Here is a 26,096-nt window from a genome sequence, read left to right as displayed (position 1 = left end):
GACCAAGAGAAGAAATTAAATCAAGCAAACTTTCCCAAGCTGACCTTATGAAATTCTCTGTGCAACTTTTCAAGGTTGCATAGGTTTTCCCAATTAAATTTAGAGGATAATGACAGGGCCTAGATACTCCAAAAGCAAAACCTTAGCTACCAAGGCAGTGAATTTAGGTGCATGGAGTAGTCCAAGCCTTGACCTCAATGCTCCACATTGCATCCCATCAACCAGTATGCAAACAAGGAAGGACTAGCAGGTTTTCTCAGGGGAAAACAAGCCAGTGGCTAAATGCAGTGACAAGAGACTGCAAGGTTGACCTGAGGGCATACCACCTCCAGTCGAGATCTCTGAACACAAGAGATCCCCTGTCCCAAGAATATGCTGCAAAAATGAATTACCAAGTTGAAAATCTTACTGACACTGAGCAAAATGTGAAAGGCAATCATACCTCCAGCTGGGTTATACAAGTTGACATTCTGTGCACTTCCATTGTGCGATGCCTCGCTGGCATTTGGCTACAAGGAAAAAGATATTTTCTGTAAAAACTTCAGCCTGCTCTCCATCACTGCTGATTAACTAGGCCCTTTGTTTTAAACAAGAACTGTATTTGCAAAGGTTTGCTGTCACATCACTAGAAAGGGCTGCTTTGACACAGTTCTCCCTCTGCAAGCAGCCGGCTACAAAACTGCCCTGAGAGAGCAACCCTCACTTGGCCTCTAACGCAGCCAAGTGTTCAAGTAGCAAGTCATCCTTTCCCAGTTGCCAGAATTTATAGGCACAGGCTGCCCTTGAAATCAAGTGCCTGAGTACAACTGAACTGGCCAGTGTCCAGCTAACAATCCAGGTGAGAGTGGTTCACAAAAATATAAGAATTTTGGACACGACCTGATGCTGGGATTTATTTGGTACTAAGGAAGCACATCTTGGAGTCAGCTCCAAGAAGAATTTCATCTGAATAAGGTGAATTTTGACTCTCAACAGGCATGAAAGCCCTTTCTCTTGTCCTCAGATCTAGATGCAATTCTTTGCAGCTGTGAAATGGAAGCAGTTTATCCTAGGTTAATCAGATATAACAAAATTCGGATTGCTTGTCTGATCTCATAATTTAATACAGAATGTATCACATTCTGCAGGAGGTTAAAAAATCACTGAAATGTTCATCAGCCTAAGTACATTTTTGAACTAAAACAACTACTGCCATCCACCTGCTTCATTCTGTGGGCAAAATTGTCTGAGATAAAATCTAAAAAGCTATGATAAATGGACTGAAAGATGTGAATTAATTACCATGAGAAGGGAGACATCAATACCAAAGAGAAGATAGAATATTACTTAATTGAAGAAATTATGTAATTTAGAACCCATGAAGATGATTTGGTTCTTTTTTTTGCTAAAAATGCTGAAATTTCTTTGTTTGGAAAAGCTTTGAAAATGGTGTGCATGTGGCTGGAGTTCTCCACTATGCATCAAGCTGAGCATAAATACTAAATATTAATACTAAAAAATAATGTTAGAGAGTTTCCTTTATCCTGACATGTTCGGTGAGTGCAGTGCAAACATGGAACAATGAGAAATCCATGCATTTTGACCAAGAGCCATGCCCAGAGCATGAATTTCCTGAGTGTGCCCGCATTGAGAACATCTGACTTTCACTGGAACCTCCTCAGTGCAATCCCTGAGAAACACATCCATCAGAGAACTTCCCACTTCCTCTGGCACCTCTTCCGTGTCATCCCTGTGAGTGGCTTCCCCCTGGGCAGCTGCCTCAAAGGGGCCCTTGGAGCACCAGTGGGGCCCCAGCCCTGCCCAACAGGTCCCGCGGGGTCAGCAGCACCTGACACCAACACCATGGCCAAGCCCCCACCCGCTGGCAGCCCGCAGAGCCCAACACCTGCCCCTCACCTCTGGGTCCTGGGACCTCTGGGTCACCCTGACGGGCACGGCAGGGCTCTTGAGGGCCCTGCGGGACACAGTGCAGACTGGGGCCCTGTGGAACGCTCTGGATCGTGCCCAGGCCCACAGCTCCGCCATCCTGCTCTGCCTCGGGTGCTCCGGCTCCCACACAGCCCCTGGTCCTGCTGAAGAATCTGCAAAATGCAAAATATTTGTCAGGAAAATGTGTTCTTTGATGTTTGTCCTTTGTGGCTTTCAAGGCCCATCAACAAGAAGGGAGATTATTCCCATGAAACAAGAAGTAGCCAACGAGTGATGGCCAGGCCTTTGAAAGGCAGGTTACTTCTTGGCTGGATTGCCTTGTTGGGGTGCAGGGCTTGACAGGCTTCAGCTACCTCAGACACCGGGGAGGTTAGCAAGGCTTGGGAAGAAGGATGTACCACTGATGGTGGGCACAAAGAATGCAGAATTTAGGGGCGCAAGGACATTTGGCAGAACCCCCAAGGGAGGGTACAAACTGATAAAGCCAATGCAGAAACTGCACTGAATCACCTCCTGTGAGGTTAAAGGTCATTCCAGCAGGGGCAGACCATGGCCATGCGCTCCAGAAGCCATTGACATAAAAGAAGGGAGAGACTGAGCATGCAGACTAATGAACATGAGAAGTGAGAGGATCATTACCCAATAGCAGACAGAATACTAATTATGAAGAGAACTAGGGAACTTGCAGTCAATGAACACTAATTCCTTTCTTTGCTAAAATGTAGAAATACTAAGACACTCTACTTCTTGGGGTGCTGGCTTTGTGAATTTGTCCCTGAGCCCCCCATTTCTGCACAGAAGTGTAAATAATTACCTCCACTCAGTGTGTGGATCAGCCTCTTGACCAACGTGTGCTAGAACCAGCTAAACTGGAACAACACTCGCTCTCTCTCTGACACCCCCGCTCTCAACGCAGCTGCTGAAGGATCTGAGCAGTCCTGCTATGTGCTGGCGACAATGGCCACGTGTCCTTGGAAACGGGGATTTTTTCACTGCTGTTTCTAGTAAATTGTTCTTATCTCAACCTGTGATCTTTACCTACTTGTGCTCTTCTCTCCTCCTGCCACAGGAAAAGTGGTGGGGAAGTCAGTGAGTGGCACATGGTCTGATCTGTATCAGTGTGAGCGCAAAACTGGGGAATACCATTCCTACACTGCAACAATGTGGAAAAATCAATTTCCTAAGTTACTTTCCTTGTCTAGTCCTACAGGAAAATTAGCCTGCTGAAAAGCAGCTGCTGTCATTGAGCTAAAAGCCTGATAGGTAATTCCTGTTTTAAAGTACAGATTTAATAAAATTACACAGAAAGCAAAAATTAAATATTGATAAATAGTCTTTATAATAACATTTTAAAATATTTTAAAACCGATGATGGGAGAAATTCCTGTGATCTTTTTCCGGTCCCACAGTGACAAAGAATTCTATAAAGCAAATTACAACTGAATATTTTCAGCCTCTAAAAATAAGTTAAGCAAAATAGTAGAAAGAGTTACATCTGAGTTGCATTTCCAAAGCAGATGGTTTACATTAATGGTTAAGGCTAAAGAATGGGAAATGAGAGAATCTGTGTGTTGAAAAAAACCTACCCATAATGGAACTGTGCAAATGCACTCTGTTCCTCCCTGAAATGGGAAGTCTCATATTCAAAATATCATTGAAAGTTGAGGCCATGATTTCAAGAGATTTAATGGCAATCAGCTGTGTCATAAGTCATTAAAGAGAGCAGTACTGATCTGACTTCACAGGTGTCTGAATGAATGACAGAACAGAAAATCAATACATTCCTAATCATGTTTTCTTGGATAAGTCAGATTTTCCAGAGGATTCAGAAAACAGGTTTGGGCTTGGTTTTTTCTCCTTCTAAAAAATGGCCAAAAGAGTTCTTGCTTTCGCTTATTTCTGAAGGGTCACTCGGCTATGATCAAGGACAAAGATAGCAGATTCCAAAAAGATGTCCTTGACTTTCAGACTTTTCACAGACAAAATACCATGAAAGAAAAAATTAAAATTCAGACACCACTTTGCTCTCCATTAAACCACAAACCCACACTCTAACCTAACCCTAAGCCTAAACCCACACCCTAACCTAACCCTAAACCCACACTCTACCTTAACCCTAACCCTTCTCATTAATACAAACACAGAAACACTGACAGCCTTGGTTGACAGAAAAAGGAAAACTGATTTCTCGACAACTCATTGAGAGCAGTCAATTTAAAGCCCCTGCCCTGGGTTTCACTGCTACTCCCCACCTGTGCCCATCCCTGCAGGGCAGGACCAGTATCAGGAGGACCTGTGGCAAGAGGTGGTGACAGCAGCAGGTCCCTCTGCTCGGGGCAGAAGGCACAGCACCTCTGCTCCTGGATGGAACAGGGGCCCCTTGCCCGGGGGGCACATGGTGTCCCAAAAAGAGGAGGGGCCTCAGCAAGAGGCAATCCACCAGCAGCTCTAGCAGGGCTCCTGCAATTCGTTATTCAAGGAAAAGGAAATAAATTGTCATTTCCCCACATAGTCCCTAGATGCTGGTTTCTCTCCCTTCTAATGCCTTTCACCGTCCCCTCGTGCCCCGCTGTGGGTGACACCCCTGTGCTGGAGGGCACAGCCACGGGCCCCTGGAGTCCGAGGGCTATGTCAGCAGTGGCACCTCTTCCCACAGGAAATCCTGCTGCAGCTGCCATACCCTCAGCAGAGCAGATGCCAAAGGCAGAGCAGGCAGCAGGAGCAGCTGGTCTGACAGAGGACCAAGCCCCTAAACTTCCTATCCAAATATCTGGATATGCAGTGACTCCACACCCCGATGTAATCGAATTGGGGGCACTCCCCTCTGATGTTTCAGCCCAGAAAGTAGAACTAATTTCAGTCACTTGAGCTTTGGAATTGAGTAGAGGAAAAGGAGTTTACATTTGAACTTATTCAGAATACGCTTTTGGAGTGGTACATGCACATGGGACTTCTGGAAAGAAAGAGACTTTTTGACATATCAAAGCTCCGATCAAAAACGGAGAACAAATCTTGGGTTTACTTGAAAGTATCCAGAAACCAGAGGAAGTTACCATCAGGCATTGCAGAGCACACCAAGTGGATAAGACTAAACTGGAATTGGGGAAACATTTAGCCAATGAGACTGCAGAAAAAGACATGTTAGAAAACATATTAGAAAACAAAGTTTTCTTATGCTGTAAAATGAAATATAGGTATTTAGAAACTAGTTCCCATATGGAACTGTGTCTCAATAAAATGGGGGACTTGATAAGGACCATAGAACAAAGTGTTAGCATTCAGGAACACACATAATCACAGGATATGATTATATACAGGTGCTTTTACTGAGAGCTCTGGGAATCAGGGTTACAGACCCAAATCTGACTCCAATATGGCTTTTGAGCTGAATGTATTTTCTATTCTATCGTTATATAACTTACATATTAATTGTTAAACCTTTATTGTTCTATTGTATACATTGACTTTATTCAAGCATGAGTTTCTCGTGATCTTTCTTAGGCCCCCGACCACAGTTTCTCATGATTATCTTATGATTAAACAGTAATTCTATTTAATTACTACACAATCATCACATCTAACAGTTATATCATTTATCATGTACTAGCTACACAGGTGCAGTTCTAGCAAAGTAGGAGGCCTACATGTACCTAGGGTATATTTTTTTTTCAGGGCCTACTAAGCCTAATTTTCCTTTTAACCCTAAATCCCCATGATTTTAAAACCTTTTTACTATCACAACCATCATCAGCACTTGGGCGTGGCACAATTCGAGTGGCACAAACAGTGCCTTGAGGCCACTTCACACTGTTCTAAATGGCTAATGCAATGGCCGGCTCTCGCAATTAATAGATTAATATTATATGTATGTTAAGGAAAGTTTATTGACTTATAGTTATGTTATTGTGATTTGTTATTTAGATGTCCTCTGTTCACCCCATAGTCCATCTTCCCCACTCTGTATAGTTGCCAAGAGAGGGCCTTAGTAGTCCAGGCATGTGGAAGGAGGGTGTGTGTGTACCTGTGCCTTTGCATAAAACATTTGAGAAACGGGCGAGCTTGTTGCTAGGAAGTGCAGCATGACAACACCTCAAGTGGCAAGAAAGAAACCTCCAGGGATGAAAGGCAAAGAAGAGTCAACTGACAGACCTTGGCAGGGGCCAGGGTTGCCTGAGGCAATCCCCAGGGGTACAAAAAGTGGAGCAGCCCATTTATAGATGAGCTCATGGAGAGAAACATCCAGGGCAGGGAGGCTCCAGGGGAAATGCTCAGGACAGCCACAGACTGCACAGAGGGATATTAGAGTGGTGGGTCCGCAGGGAGAAGTCACAGCTGCCTCCCTTCTGAAGCACCCTGAGAACCTGGACAGGGCCGTGCTGTGCCCTGGGCACTGACCTGGAACTGAGGGATGTGGCAGAGGCTTTTGGTGTCAGGGATGTTGAGAAGGCTGGGCAGTGTCACGGTGAGACCTCTCTCAAAGCCCCTGGAAAGGCCAGAGCCATCCCAGAGGGTCCTGGGCACTTGGGAAGGGCACACATAGGACCAGTCTGCAAACAGGGCAGGGAGGGGATGGGGACAGTCACCGACTGGTCAGGCTCCGCAGGGAAGGGGATGTGACAAATCCTCCTGCAGCCATTCCAGGCACTGGCAGCACAGGGCAGGGACTGCAGAACACACATGGCAGGGAAAAGAAGGGGATGTTGTTTGCCCAGACTTTAGTAGGGTCTGTGACATGGTCTGCTGGGTCTCCTCAGAGCCAGATTGGAGACACATGGGCTGAAGGAATGAAACATGGGGTGAGTGGGAATTTGGCTGAACAATGAGGGTCAAATGTCGTTCATGGAACAGAGTCCTCTTGGCAGCCACGCCCTGGTGACATCCCGCAGTGACCAGCCCTTGACTACAATGGAATATTCATATATTCCCTGTGCCATGGGACAAAATGCACTTCCAAGTCCTTTGTGGATGATGCCAAATTGCTGGAAACCCTTGCGCAGCTGCATCTGGTTAATGCTGCCTGCTAGAGAAAAGCTGAGCAAAACGACACTGGCAGGTTAAATGTGTGCGGCCATCAGGGGCCAGCAAGCCTCTTTCTCTCTCACTCTCTGTGATCTCCCAAACTTAAGGCAAAGGAAACACTCAGGTTTTGTAGATGCTCGTGGCTGAAAGAAATTAAAAAGCTCAGAAAGTCCACAAAGGCCTATAAAGTTTTCTTAATTCATTATGCATTTGGCATAGAAATTGGGATATCAGTCCCTGAGCTATAAAAGGGCATGTCAGTAGGTTTTGTATAAAGGCACAAGAGGAAAGGTGAAAGGGAAGAGAGGCAGAGACAGGAGAGACAGAGACAGACACGTGAATCAGAAGGGCAGAGAGAAAGAAAATGAGAGAGAGAGAAGAGATCCACAGTCCTGGTTCCAGCATTGATCCAGCCAATGGGATGTCCAGGGCGCTGGGGCACAAATGTGCCTGGCCTTGGTGGGAGGACCTCTTCACTGATCACTTTTTCCTGCCCTGGTGATAAGTGTCTCACTTTCTGTGCAAATGACTTATCACGTGCAGTTAGTTCTGCTACACCTTTCTGGAAATGGCTCAGAGGCTTTGGGGGACTTTGGTGGTGTTGATTCCCCCACAGTCCATGCCCACTTCTCATTCCTGCAGTTGGGCCATGTTGTGCTTATGCCCAGGAGCCAGAGCAAGGATGTTTGTCCTGGAAAAGTTCTGCCTTTATCTGCATGGCCCCTTCTGCAGACACAGTCTGTTCTTCCTCACAGTGTGTTATTGCCAAGAAGTCTTGGCTGTTCTCACCAATCCTTGGTTGGTCCCACAGCCATCCAGTTTTTGATGTTTGGGACATGCAGACCAGGTCCTGATCTTCTGGGCTTCTACACCCTCCTCAGCAAGGGCCTCAAAAGGCAAAGGCTGCAGGTGGAAGCAAAGAAACAACAAATTAGATCAATCCTATACTGCTGATTCTCATCAGCAGACAATCAGTCCAGCCACCTCTGGCAGGAACGGATCAAGAACATGTACTTTGTGTTTTGTATGAGAAATGTCTTGGTAAAAAATCTCCACAGCCCTCCCTGGCAGCCCTATCCCCTTCCTTTCCCTCAGTTTATTGCTGACCATGACATTGCATGGAATGGAGATCCCTTGGGTCAGTCCAGCCCAGCTGTCCCCTCCCTGTGCCCTCAGGAACACTTGCCCACCCCCACCCATTGCCTGGGGGAATTGCAGACATGCCCTGGGCATGGCAGGGGCAGGGCAGGGCTGGCAATGGCAGGGCAGGGCCCGGGGGGCAGCGAGATGGGAGTGTGCAGCCTGCAGGGACACAGCAGCAGCTGTGGGACAGCGCAGGACAAGCTGTGCTGGACATGGCCAAGGGCCCTGGCAAGGCTGGCAGTGGCCAGGAGAAGCCAAGCCTTGGTTCCCTGGGGCACGGCAGCGTCTTGCCACCAAGGGCTGTGAGGAGGAGACACCTTGTCCTGAGGCACTGGGGCCTCCTGGCACAGCCCCAGCCAGGCTGGGCACTGTCATCCCTTGTCCTGCCCTCAGCATCCCTCCCTATGCCAGTGCTCCCGGCAGAGCCCTGAGCAGGCGGGGAGGGACAGGATCTGCCTTCCCTGGGGCTGGGGCTCAGGCCTTGGCCTTTCTGCTGCCTCCAGCCTGCCCAGACTCTGCTCAGCAGCTGAGCTGCCTACACAGAGCCTCTGCCTCCCTGCACTCCTGGCCTCAGGGAGCTGCTGGGAAGAGGCCCTGGGGAGCCTTGGTCAGGAATGGCCCTGGGCCCTCCTTCATGCTCCCAGGGATGGCAGGTTTTTCAAAGGACTTGGGCTTTTGCCTTGGGGTCCTAAGAGGTTTGTGCAATCATGGCCTGCAATTATCTGCTGGAATTAGTCCCTGGAGATTCTTTGTCAGGAGGTTTCCTACAATACTGATGGAAAACTATTTGCAAGAGCTTCCAATAAATCCACATTCCTCTTTGAAGAGTATATTTTATGACTGTTCTATTTACAGCAGAGGTGACTGCAGCATTCAGCGACTGATATTGGCCCAGGGACTCTACTGAGGATGTCTGGCCTAGTCAGAGAAGCTGTGCCTGGAGGTCTGAGGCAGTGTGGACAACCTTGCCCCACATAGCCCAAGCCCGTCCTGTCTCTGCTCAGTCACCTGGGACCTGCTGTGCTTGGAGAACTGGCTGCGCTCAGGCAAAGAGGGGTTTTCTTTTATTTTTTGAAGCAATCTAAAACTCCTAAGCTTCCCCATTTAAAACAGACACACTCCTCAAGTGTGTGCCAAGCCCTAGGTACATCCAAGGAGGTTCCCCTTCCCCAAGGCAGAGCCCTGCAAGGAATGATGTAGACACACTGGAAGATCTGCAATGAACACAAATCCAGAGTTGGCTCAGGGCAGAATGAGAGCCATTCCTGAAGGACAGACCAGCTTTGCACTCCTTGCAGCTCAAAGTTCCCAGTGGGCCACTGGGAGGTGTGTGAGTGACTCCAGAGTGAAGGAAGGGAAATGCAGAGAGCCCTGGAAGTGCTTCTGTGCAGACAGGCTGTGGGGAAGGGCACCGCACACCTGCCCTGGGCCGGCTGTGAGGGTGGATCATCATCCCAACCTGCACTGGGCATTGCAAGGGACTGCTGCCATGGACACTGCACTGACCCCACTACGCCAGCCCATTGCTCAGGGCTGGTGTCACTGCCCAGAGCCAGAGGGGAGCCCTTGCTGTGGGTCGTGCCGTGGCCGCCTGCCCTGTGCCACGCGGGCCGGTCAGGCGCTGCGGAACCAGCAGCAAACAGCAGGGCCAGGGCCAAGGCCAGGTCAGGCAGACAGAAAGGGGCAGTGCTGGGCACTGTTTGCATGGCAGCCCTCACTGGGACACCACACCTGGGTCACCTGGCCTGGCAGGTGCCATGGAAACCCCTGGCAGGGACTGATGGCACAGACCCTGGCACTGAGACGCTGCTGGGCCAGGTGCTGAGCACAGGGCTGGGCACACAGAGATGCTTTTGTTCTTGCTGAGCTCCCACTGAGCCAAAGCCTGGCCTGCCCCTCCTCTGGCCACACTGGAGAGGGGCTGGGGCTGCGGGGGAGCTTGGGAGGGGACACAGCCAGGACAGGTGACCCCCACTGACCCCGGGGATACCCCAGACCATAGGGCAGAGTATAAAGTGGGGGGAACAAGGAGGAAGGGGGGACATTTGGAGTGATGGCTTTTCTCTTCCTAGGTAACACTCTAGGCTGGAGGGGGCCCTGTTTCACCAGTGGGCAGGGTCAGCACCAAAGACACAGACACCAACTGAAGGAATTGTGTCATTTATATCATGCACAGCGTCAAAGAATTACAAAAGGATAAGCTCAGCAAAGCACATCATCATTAGCAAAGCATTACAAAAGAAGCTCAGCAATGCATCCAGTCATTGCTACCAGAGATTGCCTGGAGTGATTAAGGAAAGATCCATCACCAGTTAGCCTCAGGCTTTACCATTATCCACAGCCAAACATCAGCTGGGGGAAGCCAAGGACTGGAGAGCCACTCCCAGACACTGGGAATTCCTGCAGGTGCCTCCACCTCTGCAGGCAATGAGGCTCCAACCCCAAAGCTGTGAGAGGACCCAGCTTTTACACTGTTAAACAAACAAGCTGGCATCACTGCCACTGCGAGAACATCTGCTTTCATTCTCCTGACTGCTTTCTCCCAAAGCCTGGCCAGGGCCGAAGGAGGAACCAAGGGAGTTGACTTTGATCCTTCACCCCCAAACAAGGCCAGATGGGGCCTTGTCTGTTTCTAAATACAGAAAGATAAATCCATGTTTTATCAAGGAACACATGCATTGATCCTGTTGTTAATCATGCTTCCTTAATGAGTGGATACAAATACAACATTTGCTTGGAAGGTTCATCTAGTGGTGAGCTTTGCCTCAGGGCCTGTTCAGGCCTTGATCACAACCTGTTCAGGCCTTGGTACTTTGATCGGTCCTGAGACCTACAATCAACTACAACCTTTGTAATAATTCTTTCAGTAACACAGCTTAGATTTAGGTATTAGGCATAAAGGCATCTCCTTTTGTTCTACAATTAAGTGCAGTTAAGGTTCATTACTCAGAGCTATTCACATTCCTTTTAAAACATGCCTAAATAGTTGCTATTCTCTGTTATTTATCAAATGCCTCTCTTTTCTTGAGACTGTCTCTTTTAAGAAAGGTCCCAATACTCCACTTCCCAGCACAAAGTGTCACAGCAACTCACCAAGTGCACACACTGCAATGATGACAGGTCCTGCCACGAATGCATTTCACAGCAGCCTCTAATTTGGCAGCCATGAAGCCAATCCCACCAAGAAGAATTTTCTTCTTTCTGCCACTCTTCTACTGCTCTTTCTGTCAAGGTGATTCCTGACTGTTGGCCTTCAAACCCATCACTGCTAGCAGTGCAACATCCCCGTCCCCTGATAGCCCAGGTTCCTCCTTGGCCAGCAAGCAGATAATCCAAGGCCATGCGGTTCTCTGGAGTCCCCATTTGTGTTTGTTGGAGCTCATAGATTGTGCTAATGGGCATTTCAACAGTATCATTTACTACCTCTTCTAATAATCCAATGCACTATTGGACATTTTAAGAGTATCATTTACTACCTCTTCTAATAATCCATTCAGCTCATTCATGTCAACTCCACGGGATGGGGCACAGGGTGAACCAGAATCCTTTGCTTTCAGAAACCCAAGGCACTCTTTGGGTGGAAAATGTTCTCTGGGCCCTAAGTCTTCCGTGTGGTCGTTGCTGAAGGACCCTAAATGGGGGCCCTGCAGCTGGGAGCGGTGTGACACTGACACTGACCAGCTGTAGCACCCCAAGTTCTACTGACATTGGGAGTGATGGTAAAGCACAGAAATCTTCTGACACTGTAGCCTCTATAACTGTAACAGGGTTTGGTTTCTCCTGACGGGAAATCTGAGTGAATCCTGTCACACTGATCGTTGTATTCCCGTGTCCCACAGCACAGGTTTCTGTAACTGTCCCTTCATTGACTCCGTTACGAGGCAGAGCCCATTGACAGAGTTCTGGCCACCCCACAGGGTGGGCCTTCCAAGGGAACCCCATTCCTCCCAACTTCAGCTGAGAACATACCCAGCAATTAGTGACACTGTGTGCTTTGGCTACCTTGGTCTTTAAATTTCCAAAACATTTTGATGACTGATCCCTTGGTGAAACTCTGGAGGTGTTTTCGCAAACGTCAGTAGTACTTTAGTGACACCATTCTTCATTCTTTTTGCTCAATGTCATTCAGGTTAGGAACAATAATTCTGTTGTCCATGGAGCTGGCAACTTTTTAATTCCAGAATAATGCCCCCAAGGTCCTTTAGTGTTCAGCTTTACCATGTTGTCTGTGGGTAACAAGGCTTGGTGGGGCCCTTTCCCTTTTGGCTGGAAGAGGGCCAGGACCTCTGCTTAAAGAAAAAAAAAAGGAAAAAGAAAAAAAATACAATTAGATGAATTGTAAAAGATACAAATAAAATCCAAGTGTTAGTGAAACAACTTCTGTAACTTTGCATTAAGAGGTAACTGATCTTTTTAAAAAGAGAACTCAGTTATATACATTGTAAATGTGCTGATGGCATGGATCCATCTTACTGACCTCAACAGCCTTTTTTACAGTTTTTGGGGTTTGTTTCCAACATTCTTATTTTAAATTGTGGTCGAAGCAATAGGAAATTGATTGGGGTCCTTCCAGCTCCAGGCAGGACTGGGAATCTCAACTCTGTCAAACCCCAAATCCTTTGGAAGATGACCTTCCTTCTCACTCTGGGAATGAGCTGCACATTCCCTCTGAAATTGTCAGGGGTTTCTTACAGATGAAAAATCCCACTTACGGCTTTTTGCTCTGGTTTGGAAGTGGGAAGGGCAATTCTCCATCCATCAGCTCCAGACTGCACTGCCTCAGGAACACGGCTCACTTGCCAGCTTTGGCCACTCATGGCACTTCTAGAGGTGGAAGAAAGTGCAACTGCACACTTCCAGCCAAAAAGAAATGAAGAATGAATAGTGGAGATCCAGGCGTACCTGCGGAGATTCAGGGGTTCAGCTGGGACTATGGAGCCGGGGCCGGGCTCAGGCCAGGCGGAGCCAAAGGGCGGCGATGCCGCCCCAGCCCCAGGCACTGATGCCCGCCTGGCAGCGCCACCACCAGCACGCCCAGAGCCGGGCGGAGGCGAGACCGCGGTGGGGCGGGCGGGGGCGGGGACGGGGCAGCCCCGCCCGGGGCCGGGGGCGGGCCGGGGGCATGGCCCGGCCGGGCAGGCGGAGAGGGAGAGCGGAAGAGGAGAGAGACAGCGGGTGAGAGAGAGCGGGAGAGAGAGCGGGAGAGAGCGCGGGACAGCGGGAGAGGGAGAGGAGATGCAAGAGGGAATTTAGAGTAGGTGCTTTCGCTGCTTTCGTTGCCACTGCTGCCGCTGCAGCTGAAGCTCCGTGTCCGTGTGTCCCCGTGTCTGTGTGTCCCTGTGTCCGTGTGTCCCCATGTCCGTGTGTCCCCATGTCGCTGTGTCCCCGTGTCTCTGTGTCCCCGTGTCCGTGTGTCCCCGTGTCCGTGTGTCCCCGTGTCTTTATGTACCCATGTCGCTGTGTCCCTGTGTCCGTGTGTCCCCGTGTCCGTGTGTCCCCATGTCCATGTGTCCCCATGTCACTGTGTCCCCGTGTCGCTGTGTCCCCGTGTCCGTGTGTCCCCGTGTCCGTGTGTCCCCGTGTCGCTGTGTCCCCGTGTCCGTATGTCCCTGTGTCCATGTGTCCCCGTGTCCGTGTGTCCGCTGCCTGCTCGCCCCCGCGCCCAGCCCCGTGCTCCTCGGGCAGCCCCTGAGCCTGTCCAAACACGAGAACTTTGCCATGTTCAGCCCAGACCCAGAGTCTGGACTCCTGCCCAGGGACACAGGAATCCCCTCGGGCGCTGCTGTGCATTGTCCCTGCTGAGGGTCAAACACTATCGGAGCGCATTCCCTGAATGCTGAATTTGTACCTGACCCAAGAACTGCACTTACCTATCCATCATTGATTTCCAAAATTAAAAAAAAAAAAAAAACAAACAAAACAGGGGAAGGTAAAATGTGTGTAGCTCATGCTATTTTAGAGTGTCTAAAACTTGCCAAATTGTGGATCTTAGAAGTGAGATCCATTTGCAATTAATGGGATGGGGAGGTAGTGTAAGATGGAAAAGGGGAGCATAAAAATAAACAGAGAAAAACATCTTGGATTATTTCTTTCCATTTTCATTTCATTTCTTAAAAACTATTTCAGTTTTCCCAGAATCTTCTCCACAATCCTGTTTGCTCTTTCCAAGAACCTTTGCTGGAGAATGAGGAAGCTTTGAGCAGTTTCTGTCACAAGATGTGCCACCAGCTGCAGCTTCTCTTGGCTTCCCACACCGTGTGTGCAGCTCGACTCTTGCAGAAAAGTGGGACAAATATTTGAAGAACTTTATAGCTTGTTCTTTCTTTTCCTTGTGGGCTGGGCAGTTGTGCCATTGGTGAGATTTTCACTGCTATTGCTCTAGCCTAAGAAACCATGACGGGCTCCCAGGAATTGTCAGGGAATGCAGAGAAAGAATCTCCCGAGCCTGCAGCCAGAACTGGAGAGCAGTGTGATAATCGTTCCAACATGCCCATGGACATCTTGAAAGTGATGTAGAAGATGAAAATGGGCTGACAGAGGGAGTTTGTTTCTGTGTTCAGTTTAGAAGCTTCCACATCTCAAGCACTGATATAAATCAAGAGTACAATCAGTGCATGAAAAGCACGAGAACAAGCTGGTCCTCTCAGTGGTTGGCTGAAAGAATCTGAAAAGGAAAAAAGCAGGGAATGATTTCGTGAACTTTCCCTGTACAATGGAACATTTTTACTAATAATTTCCAACCCATTCCCTCTGCTTTTGTCCTTCCTAACAAGGCCATTTTCATCCCAGATTCCCCATGAAGTAAGAACCCTGAGCTTGTGGAAGTGCCTGAAAGATGCCCTGTTCCTCTGCAGGGACACTCAGGCTGGAGCAGGAGCCCTCTCTGGGGAAGCCTCCTCCGAGCTGGAATTTGTACCTTGCTGGGAGAGGAGGAGGAGGGGGAGAAGGCTGGGCACTGTGTGGCAGGAGCAGGGATTTGGGCCGCAGGACATTCCGTCTGTGCCGCTGCCCCGCAATGGGTGGGAACGCTGTGGGGATAACTGGGGGACACTGGAGCGGAATATGGATGGCACTGGGGGGAACTGGGAGGGCCTGGGAATGAACTCATGTGTCTTGGGAGGGACTGGGCTGTACTGGGATGGATTGGAGGGGCACTGGGGCTGTACTGGGCTGTACTAGGGATGAACTGGGCTGTGCTGGGAAGGACTGGAGTGGCACAGGGGTGTTGCTATCGCGCTGGTGTGGTAGTGTGGAGGAAGGGATTTAGAAAGGCCTTGGGAATTGGAAACTGAGGAAAAGATACATTTAGGTATGAGGAAAAGATACATTTATGTATGCCCCATTGTTTCGGGAAAGTTTCGCTTCAGCATCTTTATGTAAACCCCCTTCTCCCCACCCCTGAGCAGTTCCCATTGGACCTGACCCCTGGGGTGGTTCTGATGGGCCCATGCTGAACACTGTCTCTATTGTTTAGACCTTATCTCTTAATTTTGCTGTATAAAACTGTATCTGGGCAGTAGCCCAGGGTCTTTTGTCCCTGCAACTGTTCAGGCAATACAATCTCTCTGGACTGCACACAAATTGACCTCTCTTCGTCTCTTTATCTCGACTCCTTGCGGCGACCGAGGCGCACCGCCGCTCGGACCGTGCTAACCCAGCCGCTGCCTGGTGAGCCCAGTGCAGCGGGACCACGGCAAACCCCGGTTCCCTGAGGGGACAGCTAGCCGGAGGGGTCCCGGGGGGCCGGGGAGGGACGGGGGACAGCCGCAAGTGACCCCCGAAAGCCGCACAGGGGTTGTCCTGGGCTGTACTGGGGATGAACTGGGCTGTACTGGGAGGGATTTTAAGGGCATTGGGGCTGTACCGGGCTGTACTGAGGATGAACTCGGCTGTACTGGGAGGGATTTTAAGGGCACTGGGGCTGTACTGGGCTGTACTGGGGATGAACTGGGCTGTGCTGGGAGGGATTGGAGGGGCACGGGGGATGTACTGGGCTGTAATGGGAGAGACTGGAGGGGTTGAATGGGCTGTTCCCGCCTCTGCTGCCTCCCATTTGCTGAGGCTCCCGCCCATCACAGCTGCCAACCAATCAGCGCCAGGGATCATGGCTTTGGGGGTGGTGCCTGGAGCCTGCGCCATCTTTTCTTTTGCCTACAACTCCCGTCATGCTCTGCGGCCCCATAGAGCCCCATTAAAGCCGGGACTACAACACCCATCATGCCCCGCGCACCACAGACCCTCGGTATCCGCCCCCATCTGTCCCACAAGTGTCCCCAAGACCCTCCGGGATCCCCAAGTACCCCTCAGCGCCTATTCAGGACCCCCAAAATTTCACTGGCAAAGTACAAAAGAACAAGAAACTTTCGAAAAGCATTTAATACAAACCCAATCCAGTTTAAATCCCTTGTCATAGGAGTAACTTCATTCACTCAGCCCATTTAGTCTGGAAAGGTTTAAAGACTTAAGTTGTTCAGGTACCCAAAAATATTCCATATGAAGAGCATTAGAAGGAGAGGAAGGAGAGACAGAGGAAGACAGAAGCTCCACAGTGTGGGAATCCAGGGCTTCCCTCTGGCTGCTCTGGAGGGCCTGGGACCCTGGCAGGGGTCAGGAACCCCCCTGCACAGAGCCCCGAGAGACACTTTCTCTGATCTCTGTCCATGGAAAAGAGTTTTCAATCCTACAGGATGAATTACAAGCTCTGAGTGTTTGATACGAGTAATAATTAAGTGTGGCACGAGTGCAAAAGTAAAATTTTAGGTTTCTAGATTAGGGGTTCAAAGGGGACAAGATGGAGGAAATTGGGTGTGTCTTGTCCTTTTCCTCCTTCTTCATGCCTTCCATGTTTCACTGCAGTGTTGGCATTTTTCTGTTGGTTTAGGCTGGGGACACACTGTTTAACGTAGGTGACAGATATTGGCACATTATTGTAAATATAGCACACGTAGTTTCTGGTATTTAATGTTTGTAACATCCCACTGGGGGCAGAGCCCCGCACACTGCCCTGCAGGACAGACCTGTGGCAGGGCAGCAGAACATGTTAGAGATAAGCAAGAATAAACAACCTTGAAAACAGCACAGACGAATTATGGCTTCTTCTTTGGCAACGGGGCAGAAAAACAGAGACTTTCTACAATCTCGGAATCATCAATACCCACAGATTCCGACAATTTTCCAATCTATGATGAACGCTAAACAAGATGAGGGCTAACATGTCACACTAGTGAGAAAGTTAAATTACTTCTTAGTGAGTTCCAAGTTCAATGTATCCACACAGAGGGTGAAATGCTCCTGTGCCACAGTTATAAACATGAGTCCAGTTGTAAGGCTGGAGAACACAGATAAAATTGGCAAAATCTGTCTGTTGGAAAAAGAAAGATAAAGGTTAATTTTCATGTTTATTCTTTTTTTCCACGTTATACATTCTACTAAATTACAGCCACAGCACTGGTGTACTTAAAACTACTGTAGCAGGGACTGTTTACGAAGCAGTTCAAAGCTGTGACAACTACAATTTGATAGCAGCTATCTACCAGGCAGTTCATCAATCAGACATGCAAACCTAATTCTGCTGTAATGCTTACAGCCACAAGAAGCTGTGTGCTCACAGCACAGTTTGGAGGGTATCTGTTCAGCCTGTGTCCTGGCAAACAACACCTGCCCACAGCTGGGCAGAGGTCGCAGAGCCACTGGGTTTGTCTGGCTACCAATCCTCCTGCCTTTGCTTCCCAGCTCAGGGTGCTTTAACACCAAAGATTACATGATTAAAGTAACTGTGGTGCGCTGAAAGGCTTCAGCGCACTTCAGTGGGTATGCTTTGTCTCCGCACCAGCCACATCTTACTGGTGACTCTTATTTGGTTATTTCTGAGTCCAATGAGCTGTCCTGGCTCTAGCTGGGCTTGGTCCTTGCTGGGCAGATGCTGTGTGCTCCAAGGATGATACATGGGCTGGAGGACAAGGCTTGCTCTAGCTTTCCCCAAAATGAAATTAATACAGAAAAAAACCCCAAGTATTTCGAGGGAATACAAAGAATCTGTTCATACTTTCTAGATATCACCCTACACCTAAGTGAGAGTCCAAAACAAGTATTTCCTTCCCAGGACCCTTTCAATCTTCTTTTAGTATAGAAACAGAACAAATCTTCCATATACACCCCTATAAGAAAATTTCCTGTGCTCAGCAAAGGTGGTGTTTAGGTTTTGACTGCTGTAAAGACAATGGTAGCAACAAGTTAGAATAAAAAGTTGAAATTCTTCAGGCAGAGAGCTGAGAGTGTTTTGAGCTGCAATCTACCTTGGTAACTGACATGCTGGATAGAAATTAGGACATTTTTTCTGAGACAAAATGAAAAAAAATTATTTTAGAGCCAGAAAATGTTTACATTCATAGTAGGCTCTAGACACATGATGTAATCTGTGGTAAGCAAAACATATAAAAGTTGTATTGTATACACGTATGTACCTTAAATATACTTCCTAAAGAAAATTTGTGGTTCCACAGAAAAGCCATTGAGTCTGAAATTTTCTTTTAACCCTAACTCAAGCAGTCTGCAAGTTAAGTTGATTTGTACACTGCTTCTTTACTACTCTGTTTCTTTAATTAATTATAATGAAGTTACATTCAGGACAGTCCCAAGAAAAAAATAAGCATTTTAATGTGAAAAGAGAAGATTTCATGGAAGTATTGCCTGGTAGACATTTCTGAGGTAAGTCCATTTGTCTCCCAGCTGCATTTATTACATCAAAGGAAATATTGATGCAATATTGAATTTTTAAAAATATTAATATTTAAGAAACAATAGAAATGTAATTTTTTTTAATTAAGAAAAAACACTTAGTTCAGAAGAAGTGTAACACGACCTTACTAATGCATTTTGTGCATTTACTAACAAACACACAGATATTAATAAATCTCAGCAATAATAAAAAATATACATCATACTTACCTGGGCATCTTTCCCAGCTAATTTGCATAATTCTACCTTTTCTTTTGCTGGAGGCCAGTAAATCTGTAACATAGTTAAAATAAAACAAAGATTGTGAAGATTATAACCTATCCTGTGACTGACAGATTAATTAGTTCATGAATAAACAGTTAAAACAGATTTATGCAGGTGAAAAACCTTGCCTGTAAATTGAAATGAAAATGACTTCAAATGCAAGATTCCATGACAAAAAGTTACAAGGTTTCAAATCAACCCCACCGATCTTTGTTTATTTCTTCATTGGCTAAGTGTACTTTTAAAAAGCATTCAGTTAATCTGGCCAGGGCACCTTGTCACTATTATGTGTTTTCCTCAAAGTTATGATGAGCCAAATCATCTGGAAACTAAACTGATTGCAAAGCCAGGCAAATTACATTTGTGAAGAATTTAGGCCAGTGGACTTGGCATAACTGTTATAAAAAAATACTTAGCTCTTTCTGCCAATTTTCAAATGAAAAGAATTAGGTTCAAAAAACTAAGGGTAGCTCAAGGGAAATTAGTAGAACAAAAAGTACATTTGACAGAAATCAACAGTGCATGGTTTAAAAATGTCACCCATCAACATTAACTGAGTTTACTGAGAAAATGAAACAGAAGTTTAGAGCAGAATTGCGGACCTTAGTTAATTGGCATTAAATATTGATATTGTTCCTCTTTCTTTTTTAATCTGCCCTGAAGAATTCTGAAAAATGGGTTTTGATGTAGATAAATCCAGATGGCAAAATACTACCAGTTACTGTAATCCAAATTATGTAAGTGAAGAAATATAAATGAACAACAGCTCAGGTTCTGCCTCACTGATTTCAATTAAGCAGTCAAGACTGGATATGATCAAGTACAGGTTTGATTCTAATAAATTTAAAATAGAAGCTAAATATAAATTCTTCTAAGACAACATTGATAAAAAAAGGTATTTTTTACTTCTAATTTTGACAAGACAAAACTGTTTTCTTATAACTAATAGTAAAAACACTACAAACCACACTCCTTTTTAAGCAAATATTGATTAGTACATTGTCTCAAGTACCAGGCACCAGTCAGCAGGTCATTAGTAGCCACAAATGCTTTAGAATAGTCTCCAATCACGCTTTACAAAATCTTTAATAGCAAATATATAAGAATGAAGAATTATTGCAATATGCATCAGAAATAAAAACATCACCAAGGAAAGATGCACAACCCAATGGCATACAGGAGTAGTTGACTGCTGTCATATTCCCTTTCACCCAGCTGTTGGCACCTTGTAGAAGTGGCTTGACGTACACAGGCTCAGTCCCCACGGGTAAGAAAGCAAAAAGCCAGTGTCCTTTGTCAAGTACCTTTATTTCCCAAAACCTTCAGTCACTGTTTCTCTCAATCTGGAAACACTTTGATTTTACTTCTTCCTCTTTGATTCCCAGTGAAAATGGATGTATTGGATTTTTGCAAGGAAATTCATTTCCTCTCACATGAATTTAGTTACCTTTCTGATAAAGACCTCTTAGCAGAGATAATGAAGTTTGAGTTACTTAAACCTTAACCCTCTACAATATTTACAAAGAGTCAGAGATAAAACAGTGTAGCAGCATTGCAGCAGCGGAGCATAACTTTGCTTTCCCAGGGCATTTTCTCAGAATGATGTGGTCATCGTTCTGACCACATACCTATGAATGAGGTATAAAAAAAAAAGCAATCTGAAATCAGCTGTGCCAGGGTGTGTGGGCGGCACAGTGCACAGTGCCAGGAAGCACAGAGGAAAGTACTGGGAATATCAGGAAGGGCTGAAGGTAGGTCCAGTCTGGTCTCTGCCTGGGCAGAGTGGGATGAGTCACCACTGCAACACAGGTTAAGTTTAAGAAGAAAAGCTGATGAAAATGTACCAGTGAAGAAAAGCTGATCAGAAGGAAGAGACAGATGAATGTGAGATCACAGATCTCCAAACACACCTGGCCAAGGAGATTTGTCTGAGCTGTCAGTTCTCCTGTACATAAACTTTATGCCCAATTCTGCCCAAGATCCCTGAATCATTTACAGCAAAGCCTAGAGGCCAAGGGGCTTGGGAGATGTTTGGCAAAAGTTTAGTTATCCAATTAGGCAGACAGGATGTCTCTTTGTCGGCTTTTGAAAATGCCCAACTCTCCTTGTCAAATACACAGAAGAACTGGAGGAGTTAAAAACAGAGACATCTGCTTCGAGGCATCAGAAGTGTTAATGGACTTGACTTACTCTCCATTCTTCTACAGATTCCTTCATGGAAATTACTGTTTGTCCTACAAGGCGGAAATACACACACCCCCACTTCTATGGTAATTGACCACAGACAATTATATTAAAAAATCAATTGTTTTACTCTCTAGTTTCTCAACAGACTCAGTATTTAGCATTATAAGGCCACATTAGACAATGAAAAGTGAAGCTAAATGATCCAACTTGAAAATCAATTTGTAATTATATATGGGGTAGTAAAAGTGATATTTATTTGCATTACATATAAGAAATGAGAGGTTCCCAGAAACTGTCAGTTCTAAATTGTAATAGATCAAGAAAATTGCATAATAAATAATGAGTTGATGTGCTGAGCAAGAAAGCATAAACCTCATTTTTTATTACAGGACATGCTGTGTAACAGTACCACAGGTCTGGTTCTCTCAAACCCTGACACAAGTAACGTTACACATCTGTATTGACTTTTCTGTAGGGGGTGAAATTAAGTTTTATTGTTATATTTTATTCTGATGAGTTACTTAGTTTTACAAAATCCCAAAAAAGTAAGACGACATGCTTCTGTAGTTTCTGTTAGATTTAAAATCATTGCACTTTTAAACAGTTTGAAGCTTTGAAATTGGTAAATTTTAAATATTTTTTCTATTTACATGCTTCATTCACAATGTTAAGAACTTAATAACAACTGATTTTTTTCCCCAAATTCCTCAATAAGCAAAAATTTCAAGGAATGGAAACAAAAGACAACCCAAGGCACTATATATTAAAGGTGACAACAACATTGACTTAAGTTATAATCATTTTGTGTTACAAACAGTACAAATTATATATTTAATATTTTCATAGTATATATGTATCTGTATTTGAAATGTCTGGAAAAATCTTAGAATATCTTAATGGAGTTACTAAATTTAAGGCAAGAATGCAACGAGTTGGAATATGTGAACTGTATACTTAAATAGAATTCTTTTCTTAATCTTCAGTTTATTTTCATTTTAAAATAACCATATCAAAATTCCAAGGTTGGCTACTGTCATGATTTCCAGATTTTATCTTCTATTGCCCAATTAAAATAAAACAAACCAACCTTAACATTACTTTTAAATCATTCTTCAAATATTTTCTTAAATTTAGCAACAGGAAAGAAATTAAATTCTCCTAAAAAAGGAAAGTTAATAAGCTCTTTACTATCAGAGAGAAAGAATACCTCCCAGGAGTATGAAATTAAGCAGTACATAAGCATAGGTCAGATAAGGTATCACTTTAAAGGGTAGATGGAAATTGATTTCTGATTAAAACAAAACATTTAAAACCACAAAGGTCTTTTTAAATCAGGAGCAGCAGATTTCTAAAAGTAACATTTTCCTGTCCACTAAATAGGCATTTTTACTATGAGAAAGGAATGAAAAGGAAAGCAAAAATTGTTAAAAATGTGTATTATTTATATATAGATATATAAATTGGCACGTGGATGCTATATATATATAAAAATATATGCACATATATGTATATACCTATGTGTGTGTGCATATATATATATATATATATATATATATATATATATATATGTAAAATATATGGATCCACCCTTCTCATTCCAAAAGAGCTGTTATCTGTCATCAATTAATAATGCTGGTATTTTACTCATTTTTCAGTATCTATGTATCTATCTCAGTATCAGATTTTGTTCCTAAGCTAACACTTTAGACTATAAATCCTTAGGAGAAGGGGTTCTCAAAATAAAAGTGAAGTCTGATTACAAAAAAAAAAGTTGTGTGACATTACAGCTTTTTCATTAATCACTTCTAGATGGGCTTCTAAATCTAGCATGGTGCAGGACTTCATAAAATTAGTGGAAATGTTATATATTGTCCAAAATACAAAAGAGGAAGACTGTAAGCTACCTAAACAATTAAAAAAGCCATTGGTCTTCATCTGTTTGTAAGGTTTCAAAACAAGTTTTTAGTGAGGGAAGAGATAATACAAGTTTCCAATGAAAATGGAGTGTGGTAGAGAAAAAAACATAACTTGATAAACAGACATTGGTTCACTCTAATATTGTACTTCAATAACCCAGCTGAAGTGCACTGAGGTGCTAGAGCTGCTCTTCCCCATGGCTCCGCTTAAGTATTTACTAAATTGTCATCTGGAAACTGATTAGCTCAGCTGCAAAAAACAGGCACTGGTACAAGAAAAAAAAAAAAAGGTCTAATAAGTAAAGAACTTGAGGTAGAAAACTACTCATGAAGTTCCTCAAGAAACAGTGTCAGAGCTCATCCTGTTTCATGTACCCTTCAGCAGCCGTGCAAAAAACCCAGAACTCTGCCACGACACATGCAGGTGACAGAAAGTTGGGAAGCACCACTAATACAAGTGGGGTTAAATTAGGCAGGAAGAATCAAAGGACTCTGAAGACCAGAATTATAAACAGCCAGAGGAAATGGGTATAAACTGCTCATAAATAAATATATATCACAGATCACAGATTTTAACAAAAATTAAATCTGAAACATTGGAGTAACAAGGATGTGTCCCACAGCAACAACATTCCTAAAGAAGTTGCATGAAGTATCCCAAAGGGCCACTTAGAACAGCTGGGTCACAAAAGGAATAACTGCTCCATGAGGTAGGTGGTGCTGATAGCAGGGAGTGAGACCAATTGACCTGTCGGAACTCAAAATGATCCCTCAGACATTTTCAGAGGTTCCAGGCCTTGGTCAGAAGCATTTTAGACCCTGGCAAGCAGCTGAAAACAGCTGTGATTTTGAGTTTGAGCCATGGAATGAGTTACCAACTTTGAAGGTGGAACAAGCGGTCACAGAGGGTTAGATGGTATAGTAAAAGTAGTCACAAATTAGAGGGGAAAATTTTTTAGTATTGTACAGGGGGGTTTTAACACCTCTACAGGGGGGTTTTACTTTGTACAAGGGGGTCAGGAGTTCTAAGATGGAGGAAAGTGGGCCTGATCCTGTTCTTCCTCCTTCTTCTTCCTTGCCTCCATGTTCTTGGTGATGTTGGCACTCACAGATTGGTTTAGAGTAGAAGAGCACCTTGTAACATAGATAGTAGGTATTGGGGAAAATCTGTAAACATATAACACGTAATATATCATATAAAAGATAGTAGCAGCTTTGGGCGGGGGGAGAGACGACGGAGACACCGGACAGTGAGGGTGTCAGGAGTGTGTGAGTCTCTGCCTGGGCCGCTGACCTAGGCAGCCGCGGCGGGCGAAGACAATCTTTTAGATAGCTAGCAATAAACTGCCTTGAGACCGAACCACAAGAGGCTGCGGAGTTTTTCTTTGGAAGCACGGGTTGGAGGAGAGACTTTACCACCACATGAGAGCCCCGAATAAATCCCGGGGTTCTCACATTGACCAACCTGACTCCAGCCAGTTTCACGTCCCCAAGACAGCCACGCTCATGCCAGCAACAAGCACTTGAGTGTCCCACTGAGGCTGTCGGCTTTCAGCAGCCCTGGGGCTTTCACCAGAGCCTCTCCCGTGCCTGATGCCAGGCACGTGCTGCTGCATCTCTCAGTCAGTGCAGCCCCTGGCACCAGACACCCCAAAGTGGTGGTGACCTTATTGCTCTCTACAGCTTCCTGAAGGGAGGCTGCAGACAGGTGGGGGTCGATCTCTTCCACTGGGCAGCAACTGGCAGAACAAGAGGACACAGTCTCAAGCTACGTCAGGGAAGGTTTAGGTTGGGTATTAGGAAAAAAAATTTCACTGAAAGAATAATAAAATACTGGAATTGTCTTCCTAGGGAGGTGGTGGAATCACCATCTCTGGATATGTTTAAAAAAAGACTGGACTTGGCACTTGGTGCTATAGTCTGGTTGTGGTGTTAGGGCATAGGTTGGACTTGATCTTAGAGGTCTCTTCCAACCTCATTATTCTGTGATTCTGTGAAGCGCTCGGCTAGTGGTGCATGGAGCACCAGCAGGGTGTGTCCCTAGCAGGAGTGAAGGACATCAGCTGATCAGCCCCTCTCAAAACACTCACACACCAAATCTGGGGCCTGGTGAGAAAGAGATTGCTCTCTTCCTATTTTAAAGGAATAAAAAGTGATAAAAGCATTTAGATGAAAACACAGATTTTTAACAGCTGCTTGATGCAGAAAGAGAAGGCCAACTTTCTTTACTTGTTTCATTCTGTGTACTAGATATTCATCATACTGATGCTTGAGGGAAGGTATGCAATAAAATTACAGCTTTCTGGGCATCAAAATGTCTTATTAAGCTTTGTGAAGCATGTACAACATAACTCAGAAGCTTAGGCTCATTGGTATGGGTAAATTCCCCATATGACAGTCCCAACTGCAGTTTCCGAAGAACAAAGCCAGATTGAGTTGTAAACCCTTTGTCACGTTGGCATATGCAATATACTCCCCCTGAGAAAATCTTCTCCATGAAAAACTACCCCACTGTGTGAAAAAAAAACCCCACAAAAATTCATGACTTAGCTCAATGGGACCATAAAATGAATACAGTAAAGAGGCAACATGAGCCAAACAGACTGAAGTAAACCAGGATACAGTCTAATCCTAGTTTTGTTATTGCCTTACTATATGTGACAGTCAGGTCTCAATTTTCCCACCAGTAGAATGACAATAATGTGACTTTTTAAAATTTTATTTTCTTGATTTTCTGAAGAAGTTTGTAGTTCATAGCTCAAAAAACAAAGACAAAGAAAAACAGTAAGATCAAGGAGCACTGAGAAAACATACAGCAGCGATCCAATAAGAATGTCCCCCTGCTGCATAAGACAGTATCACAAATGTCATGCCCCAATGAAACAAGAGTGGGTGTTCATG

At 45.3% G+C, this 26,096-nt stretch overlaps 3 long non-coding RNA genes across 3 annotated transcripts in view; 1 reads left to right on the top strand and 2 right to left on the bottom strand.

Annotated features, from left to right (window-relative positions):
* Window positions 1-26,096, bottom strand: part of LOC121470381 (uncharacterized) — a 256,297-nt gene that overhangs the window by 188,591 nt on the left and 41,610 nt on the right. The window contains exons 4-8 of the long non-coding RNA XR_012057165.1: window positions 19,039-19,101; window positions 17,333-17,452; window positions 16,477-16,534; window positions 12,804-14,755; window positions 12,094-12,377 (exon numbers count right to left, since the gene is read on the bottom strand). This is a non-coding gene — a long non-coding RNA (uncharacterized lncRNA). The remainder of the gene's footprint in view (window positions 1-12,093; window positions 12,378-12,803; window positions 14,756-16,476; window positions 16,535-17,332; window positions 17,453-19,038; window positions 19,102-26,096) is intronic.
* Window positions 243-12,069, bottom strand: LOC140684627 (uncharacterized). Its single transcript, XR_012057166.1, has 4 exons — window positions 11,185-12,069; window positions 7,738-7,851; window positions 1,897-2,081; window positions 243-509 (listed from the first exon to the last, which is right to left on the bottom strand). It is a non-coding gene; the product is annotated as an uncharacterized lncRNA (long non-coding RNA).
* On the top strand, window positions 13,161-15,672 carry LOC121470383 (uncharacterized). The gene is made up of 2 exons (XR_005981291.2): window positions 13,161-13,266; window positions 14,218-15,672. It is a non-coding gene; the product is annotated as an uncharacterized lncRNA (long non-coding RNA).

The sequence above is a fragment of the Taeniopygia guttata genome, chromosome 8 (assembly GCF_048771995.1).
Source record: "Taeniopygia guttata chromosome 8, bTaeGut7.mat, whole genome shotgun sequence".
NCBI lineage: Eukaryota > Metazoa > Chordata > Aves > Passeriformes > Estrildidae > Taeniopygia > Taeniopygia guttata.
The sequence above is the reverse complement of the archived record's forward strand: the minus strand, read 5'-3'. Positions and strand labels throughout refer to the sequence as shown.